Source organism: Dendrobium catenatum, unplaced genomic scaffold (assembly GCF_001605985.2).
Source record: "Dendrobium catenatum unplaced genomic scaffold, ASM160598v2 original_scaffold_225807, whole genome shotgun sequence".
NCBI classification, from domain to species: domain Eukaryota; kingdom Viridiplantae; phylum Streptophyta; class Magnoliopsida; order Asparagales; family Orchidaceae; genus Dendrobium; species Dendrobium catenatum.
Window position 1 is genome coordinate 4,617 of NW_021544216.1, and position 8,678 is coordinate 13,294.

The following is an 8,678-nucleotide window of genomic DNA, read 5'->3' on the forward strand; positions in this document are numbered from 1 at the left end:
TATAAATTACATCACTACAGAAAAAATGACATTTTTCGGAGTTCATTTTCATCGGAAAAATGTCTAAAATCCATCAGAAATGAGTATTTTCAGTGAAAATTAAATCGATAGTATAACTCGCATTGGAAAACCCCTTCCGGTGTTAAATTAATCGCAGAAAAGATTTTCAGTGAAATTCTGAGGAAAAATTTGTCAAAAAATATTTCCGATGGAATATTTTTGTGCTGGAAAATAAGAAAGAAATAAAAAATTTGTCAACCTCGGAAGCTTGCCCGACCTCAGCCCGCCCTCTAGTTAACCCGAACAGTCCCACCAAGCAAGCCCACGCAACACACCCCCAGCCCGCCCACCTCTAGCTAACCCAAATTGCCCGTCCAAGCTACTTCGTAGGGCCCACCGACCTGACTGGCCCACCTAGGCAGCACGCATGGCAGGCGGCCTGTAGTGGTGTTCAAACCCATACCACTTGATGACAATCTCGACCCAACCATCAGGCCAAAGATGAGAAGCTTCTTAAAAAACATACTTTTTTATATTTAAAGTATAACGAAAAACTAATTAATCTAACAGCAGAATGATATTTATATTAAAAATAAAACTAATTAATTATAAGGAAAACACTCCGCCCTTTCTACAATCTGGCCATTAAATTAAGACAGCTAAATCTTCCTACTTTATCATATTTAAGGTATAACTTATAAAAATTAAAAGAAAATATTATTTTAAAAGTAATTTTTTTAAGATAAAAATTAAAAATAATTTAATTTAACAAAGAATTATTAAATTAGTTAATTTAATTTAACAATAAACTATTAAATTATTTAACTTAATTTATCAAGTTAATGATTTATAAAAATTTATTACAATTTAAGTTTTAATTTAAATCATTTAATTGTTTTATTAAATAATTAAATTATAATTTAATTTAATTTATTTTATTATGATTGAAGATATTAAATTCAATAATTTAAGTTATTTTTTAAAATATAACTTAAAATTTTAATTTCTCTCAGAAATCCGTCGGAAATTTCACCAGAAAATTTCATAAAAAAAATCCGGTGGAAATCTTGACAAAAAATGTCAGAAATTCGTAAAAAAATTTCCGTCAGAAATCAACTGGAAAATCCACCGGAATTTGTGACGAATTTACTTCCGCCGGAAATTATATCGAAAATGTGTTGTTTTCCTGTAGTGCATGATATTGGTTTTACATGTGGTGCCTTTAGTTGGAGTACAACTTCTATGTTGCAAAGACTTATAGGATTCTTTTTAATAATATATGGATTAGAGAATTTCCTATGACTCATGTTCAACATTTAAATTGGACTTTTTCTGATCATGTTCCTTTACTTTTGACCATATGTGCTAATAAAATTAATGTCCCATCGGCCTTTAGATTTCAAAACAAGTGGTTAACTCATAAGGAGTTTATGAATGTGGTTTACAATAATTGGCATGCCACCATCTCTCCTGATAACAATATTAATGGTATGTATCATCTCATGGTCAAGTTGAGTAGATTTGATAGGTCCTTAGAGGGTGGAACAACAATGTTTTTAGGTTTATATTTTTTAACATTAAGGAAGCCGAAGATAAGGTGTTGGAGTTGGATAAGTTGTATTTGGAGAATCCCATAAGTGCCAATCTCTCTAATCTTAATAACGCTGAAGTTACATTTTTTCAGTTGCAAAACCAAGAAGAGATATTCTAGAGACAGAAGGCTTCTACTAAAAATGTTATGGAGGGGGGATAAGAATACCAATTTTTTCATGCTTTGGTTGATAAGAATAGAATTAAGAGTCATATCCACAAAGCTGTTCACAATCATGGGCATGTTTATGGTATAGGCGATTTAATTGTTAAATCTGGGATGGAGCATTTTAGAGAGGTTTTTAATAACAATAGTTATATTTCCCATATTACAAATCCCTATTTGATTCCTTGTGTTATTGGTGAGGAAGATAATCTTATGCTTTCTCAATCTCCTACGGAGGATGAAATTTGGAAGACTATTAAAGACATGAATGGGGATGCTATTGCTAGTCCTGATGGCTTCACTACTAATTTTTTTGTAAAAACCTGGGATTTTGTTAGGTTAAATGTGATGGAGGTTGTGATATACTTTTTTTGCTGGAAATCCTAATCCTAAGTTTTTCTCTTCTACTAATATTATGTTAATTCCTAATAAAACATTCTACCATCAACTAGAATAATTTTATACATATTAGTTTGTGTACTTTCTCTTGGTTCAAGATATTGTTTATGATGTCAATTCTAAGGAGACTGGGGGAATCTCATTTTTAAATTAGATATTACTAAAGCTTATGATAATTTGAATTGGATTTTTTTTTACTATGTGATGTCTCTTTTTGGTTTTAGTCAATCTTTCATCATGCTTATTAGCAATAGTATGGAAAATTGTTACTTTTCTCTCATCATTAATTGTAGAAATCATGATTTTTTTAAATCTGTTCATGGGCTAAGACAAGGAGATCCCTTATTGCCTTCTCATTTTACTATTACTGTGGAATATCTTTCTAGAGTCCTTGAGGAGCTTTATAAAAGGTATCCAACTCTTTATTTTTGTACTGTTAGTGGAATACCTATTTCTCATCTAAATTTTTTAGATAACTTTATAATTTTTTTGAATGCTTCCATTAATACTGTTAAAATGTTAGTGCAGTTTTTGTCTCAGTTCCAAAATATGTGTGGGTTGTCCATTAACAAGGATAAGAGTACTTTCATTTCTGATAAGTAGGTGAATCGTTATAGAATTAGTTTTATCAAAAGGACTTGTGGTTTTAACTCAACCATGATTCCTATTAAATATTTGGGCACCCCACTTTTTAAGGGGAGAAAAAAGATCAACATTTTAAAAATAATTTTATAATGTTTAGAAGGAAACTCCTCTGCAGATCTTCTAATTTCCTTTCTTTTGGTTATAAGTTGGTTCTAATTAAATGTGTTTTAAATTTGATTCCTATTTTTATTTTCCATACTTGGTAACCTTCCTCCACTACTTGTTTATGAATGCAGAGAATGCTCAATAAATTTTTCTGGGGATAAAAAAATAATCATTATTTTATTAATTGGGCTTCGTGGAATAATGTTTGTGGAGTTTTAAATTAAGGGACATTAGGTTGCTAGAATATTTTAGATAATGTTCATGCTTTCTCTCATAAATTATGGTTTTCTTTTAGATCTAACAATAGCTTGTGTGCTAAGATTATAAATGATAAATATTGCAAAGATCATGTCAAAACCCAAATGAGAAGCAGTAAAACAGACAACCATTGACCGTAAATTCTCAAGGTTCTCACTTTGAAGCACCCTTCTTTAGTTTTGTAAGGTTACGTCAGATAGAATGTCCTCTCTTGATTTTGGCTAACATAACCATGAATCTATCAAAATCATTTAGTTCAACTCTCTTTTATTTCACAATAAATTCCTTTCCCAGAGAGCTTTTCTCCCACTTATTCTTGACATCAGCTGCATCCATGGTAGCAATCAATTTACTCTTCTTGGGTATTCTAGGAATGTCAATCTTGATATCAGTTAGGGACAACCTCTTGAAATTCATTTATCCGCGAATCATGATAGGAGCATCAACTAATGCCTGATTTTGATCGATGACATCGACGATAACAATAAGTCTCTTGTACTCCTTCCCATAATTGAGGAGTACTACCCTACCGATCTCCACGTACATCTGGAAAGGCATGGCTATTGCGACCTTGTAGAAGAAGCTGAGAATGAAGCTACTATGCTAGGGTTTGGAACGTCCCACAGTTAAGTATGCTCATAGCCAGCCAGTTCTGGAGCTTTAGCGACACCATTGACTCCGCCGCCATCCGCACTAGCTCTACACGAAAAGAAAAGCCTAAAAAAAACTCCATGTTATATTTATGTGAAGAAAAATAATAGGATTCCATGTTATAATATTTTTTATTATGAAAATCTAATAGAATAATTGAATTGTTTACATAAAATTATTCTATTAAAAATTTGTTAAGATGAGTCTCAAACCATTTAAATATAGCTTAAGATTTGTGTAATTCTGATTGTTCATACACAGAGGAGTTAATCATAAATTAGATCTAAGTTTTTTGAGAAACATCCTCACTGAAAACTAAAGTTTTTATAACAAGACACCAACAACAAAAAATGGTTAAATACAACATTAAAATTGTGGATGATAAAAAATGCTTATCAAAATTATACATTTGCCAAAGCATAATAAAACTAATTTTTTAATCTCATATATGCTTTATTCGAGATAATGACTTTCTTACTGCTTCTTTAATCAACATTCTTGTACAAAAAATAATTTTTTGTACTAGAGAGCTTCTTTAAGTAGAAGTAAAAAAATCATCCCAAACGAATCAATATTCTTATTTATTGCACAACATTACACTTATAAATAAAAGAAAAAAGATCTTTCTTCATAACAGAAAAATTAGCTAGGTTTTGATACCATGAACAATGTTCCTTTGCTTGAAATACTCTCTTCCAAAACTACAAATGTTTAATTAAATTAGCCCCACACTATTCCCATATATATAACTATTATTGATGCTACCATATATACTTGATTGAGATGAAAAATAAGAGGGCATTAGCTAGCTAGGTAACTTCATTCCTGATCATTTTCTTCAATAGCATCAAAGAGGTCAATGTAGGTAAAATTCCTGTGTTCCCATCAATATAGTTCAAGATGTTTAACAATCTCATAAGCCTAAAGCTTGGGATCCCCAAATATCAAATCTTAACTTATATGGGACGCCAAAAATAATTTAACAACCATATGTTTATCTATTGTATGGGGCGAATAAATGAGTTGTTTGATTTAAGTAATTTCCAAGAAATATGGTTGCTTCATCCTTACCTTTTTAAAGAGGTTTCTAATCAAGTGGTGGAACGATGATGTTCCAATAGCAGTTGTATTACAATAATGGAATTATGAAAGCCAGCTGGAACACTACAGGAAATTCTGCTATTACCGACGGCGTAGGCCGGCGTTTGTTTGGCCGCCGGTAATAACGGCGGTATAGCCGGCGGTTTTCTCGCCGGTTAATATCGGTGGCCTACCCGGTGATTATTCAAGTATAGGCAGTCGGAACGTCTGGCAGTGTTAACACCACCGTGTTAACCCCGGATTTAAAAATGACCAGCGATATACTGGCGGCTCAAATCATCGGTGTTAAGTCATTTAATTACCGGTGGCTCAAGCCACCGGTAAAAGCCCTAAAATCAGACAGCTCGAGCCTCCCATTTCATTTCATCTCCCACATTATCTCTATTCGGTCGCTGCTCCCCCATCTCCTCCGCCAGCCTCGCGCGACCTAGCAGCTTGACAACAGCTGCTGATGGCCGGTCTCTGGCGCCAACCCCACACCGACCGCCCTTGATCTCGTACTACAAGGCCGCTGACCCCACACTGTCCTGAATCCGTGTGCGATGCCGCCTACGAGGTGAGTTTTTTATGTGTTTTTTGTGAATATATGTTCTCACTAGAAATTTGCAAGAGGTTGTACTCTAGTGTATGCTTTGTGATGATTATATTCTTCTTGTTGATAAGACTAGAGAGGGAGTTGAAGGTAAACTTTAATTATGGAGGTCAACCTTAGAGTTTAAAGGCTTTCGTTTCAGTAGATCTAAAATTGAATATATTAAGTGTAGTTTTAGTAATAATAAATATAGTTGGTGGATTGTGACTTTGAGTGATCAAGTCATTAATTTGAGTACATATTCTAGATATACGTTGGAGTAGATTTAGTGGAAGATATGATAGTCGCCATAGATGATTTTGTCACATAAAATAATGCCCTTCCGATGACCCGGTTAGGAGAGTAGATGCATTATATTTAACCTATGTTAAGAAAGGTATAAGGGTTCATCCTACGTATGGTTTATTAAATGTAAAACATAGTAGAAGATACGACAAGTTTGATCCATTTGTGTTAGCAAAATCAAGCTATTCAAGTTTATTTCAGCAAATATTCCAGTGGTCGTAGAGATAAATAAGATTGGGTAGCTGTCATAAAAATAAAAGCACAGGGAATAATTGATCAACAATATATTATTGCAACTGCACATCAAGAGGATGAGATGTCAAGTTGTAGGCCTGTTGAAATTGAGGAGATGCTAATTACAACTTCTAGTATTGAAATGTAGTTAGAAGATGTGAATAGTTCAACTAGCTCAGGCGACTATCATATCTTCCACTTTATGTTATTAAGTTGATTGTACTTTAATATATTATATGTTATTGACAAAAAAATTAACATACAGCTTCAATCTTTCAAGGCCACCTACACATAAGATCTGGGAAATTATAAAGAACAAATTTGATGCTCCTTACTTATCCTGGAAGAAGATCCCAAAGGAGTTTAGGGCTATGTGGTTTGGAGAATTTCAGGTATGCTTATTTGGTATGAATTCAAATATTTGATTTAAGTTGTACTAATCTTTTTGGTTATGTCTAAATTTTTACAAAAAGATTTTAGGTGGTTTTCTGAGCATAGCACGAGGATCAGAACCAATTTTGAGAGGAGAGGAGCGACCCATCTTAGGGACATGTTCATCGACATTAGAAAGGTTGGGAAGCATATAATATGAATGGGAGAGGGCGTATGGGCTGATCTGACCAGAGCTTGGGCTACCCCTGAGTTTACAAAAAGAAGAGAGCAAAATAAGCTGAACAGAGCCTTTGATTGTGGGGGTTTAGGAAGCTCTCATCATACTTGTGGATCTGTTTCTCATACGGAATATAGACGATGACTAGTAAGAGTTTTAAATTAGTTTATTAAATATATATATGTTATTATAACTATATCTTATATTTTCAGAAAGAGTACCTTGGTCGGGAGCCAACACTGCTGGAGTTACATACAAGAACTCATCAACATCAAGCTAACCATCAGTGGGTTGATGAAAAGGATAAGAAGGCTCATGTGAGTATAATTTTTTAGAGTTTGAGAATAGAAATGTATTTTGATTAAACTTATTATAATATCAATATATTTTATGGATTATTCTCGCAGGATGATTTTGTACGAGCTCAGGAAAGTCGGCAGTCCACTGGTGAGGGATCATCTTCACGATCAACCTAGATTTATGAGTATCATACATGGTTAGATGTTGTTGGTGGAAGACAGAGAGGGAGGGTATATGGCTTAGGTTCACAGGGCTATGCTTATGAGGGCAGTTCATCCATCTCAACATTTTTTGATCCAAGGGAAGCTGAAGAAGCTGTAAGCTAGAGGGTTGTAGCACTGACTAGAGAGATTAAAGAGACGAGAAGGGTTCATGAAAGTGCTCAGATGACACAAAAAAGTGCACTGATACCACTTGAAAGTTTGTTAGGGATGTTAAGCCCTATAGAACTAGCCCAAGGCTAAATAAAGAGAGTGGTGAATCGGTATAGAAGAATCTTTAAATCAAAACACAATTCAAAAACAATATCACCACAATAAAAACCAATGATGCAAAAATTAAAAGTGCGGAAGTAATAAAAAAAGAACACACCGGATTTATAGTGGTTCAGTCAAACCTTGACCTACATCAACTCCTTGGAGGCACCCTCCAATTATTGTACTAAAATAAGTGTCTCTCCTTTAGCCCCCATAGCTAGGCAGAGAAGCCCTTACAAAATCACTTCCACCTTCCCTGGTGTGGCGGCGTCGCTGGGTCCTTTGACACCAACGAGATCTTCTTCTTTGGTGAACTTCCCTCGAGACAAGCCTTGAATTTGACGGTATTAAAGTACAAGCCTGCCGGAGCAACCGTGCGGAATCCCCCTCCACACTCCCTTGAGTCCCCCATACAGGATCTTTTCCCTCTCTCAGACTTCACCTGTTCCTCACTCCCTTTCAAGCTTTCTCTTCAAGTTTCGCCCACAAGAACGAAGCTACTATGGCTTCCAAAGATAGTTACAAAGTGTCTTGCCATAGCTTAAATAGAAGCTCTCAAAACGAGCTCATTCATGCAAGTTGCAGACATTATCACCCAGGACGATAGGCATATCATCCTGGCCGATCAGTACATATTCAGCTCAACAGCCTGGGATGATTTGGTACGATCAGAAGAAAATTGGTTATATCATTCTGGCCGATATCAAGATCGTCCCGGACAATTAGTTTAAAACAGATTTTAATCATCCTGATCATCGCCCTGATTTGGTGCTGGCCGAAGTTAATCGTCCAGGCCATCGTCCTGGCCGATCATAAGATCGTCCCGGACGATGTGATCGTATCAATCAGCCATTAATGATTTCTAAATAATACCAGATCAATTTAGGTATAATTGAGTTAGATCGTCCAGGACGATAGAAATATCGTCTTGGCCGATTTCCTAAAATAAAGAATACCTAAACTGATTATGGCGGCTGATTCTTTCTGAATTGAGAATATCGTCCTGGCCGATACAAGTATCGTCTAGGCCGATATGAATATGACGACTGACTTAATGAGGATGCCCTAAATTGGGTTTCTGTTTTTGGACATATCGTCCAGGATGATATAAATATCATCCCGACCGATATTACCAAAAATAGAAATCTTTTAGGGAATAACAGAAAATCTTCCAAGTTACAAATCAACAGGTCCCACACCAAATAAAATAGATTCAAGAAAAGAAAAATATTACAAACTGACTCAGACCTAGTCTACCCAATCTTT

At 34.8% G+C, this 8,678-nt stretch overlaps 1 pseudogene; it reads right to left on the reverse strand.

Moving 5' to 3' along the window:
• Positions 1 to 3,316: 3,316 nt before the first annotated feature.
• LOC110097173 lies at positions 3,317 to 3,721 on the reverse strand (annotated as a pseudogene).
• Between the last annotated feature and the right edge of the window lie 4,957 nt (positions 3,722 to 8,678).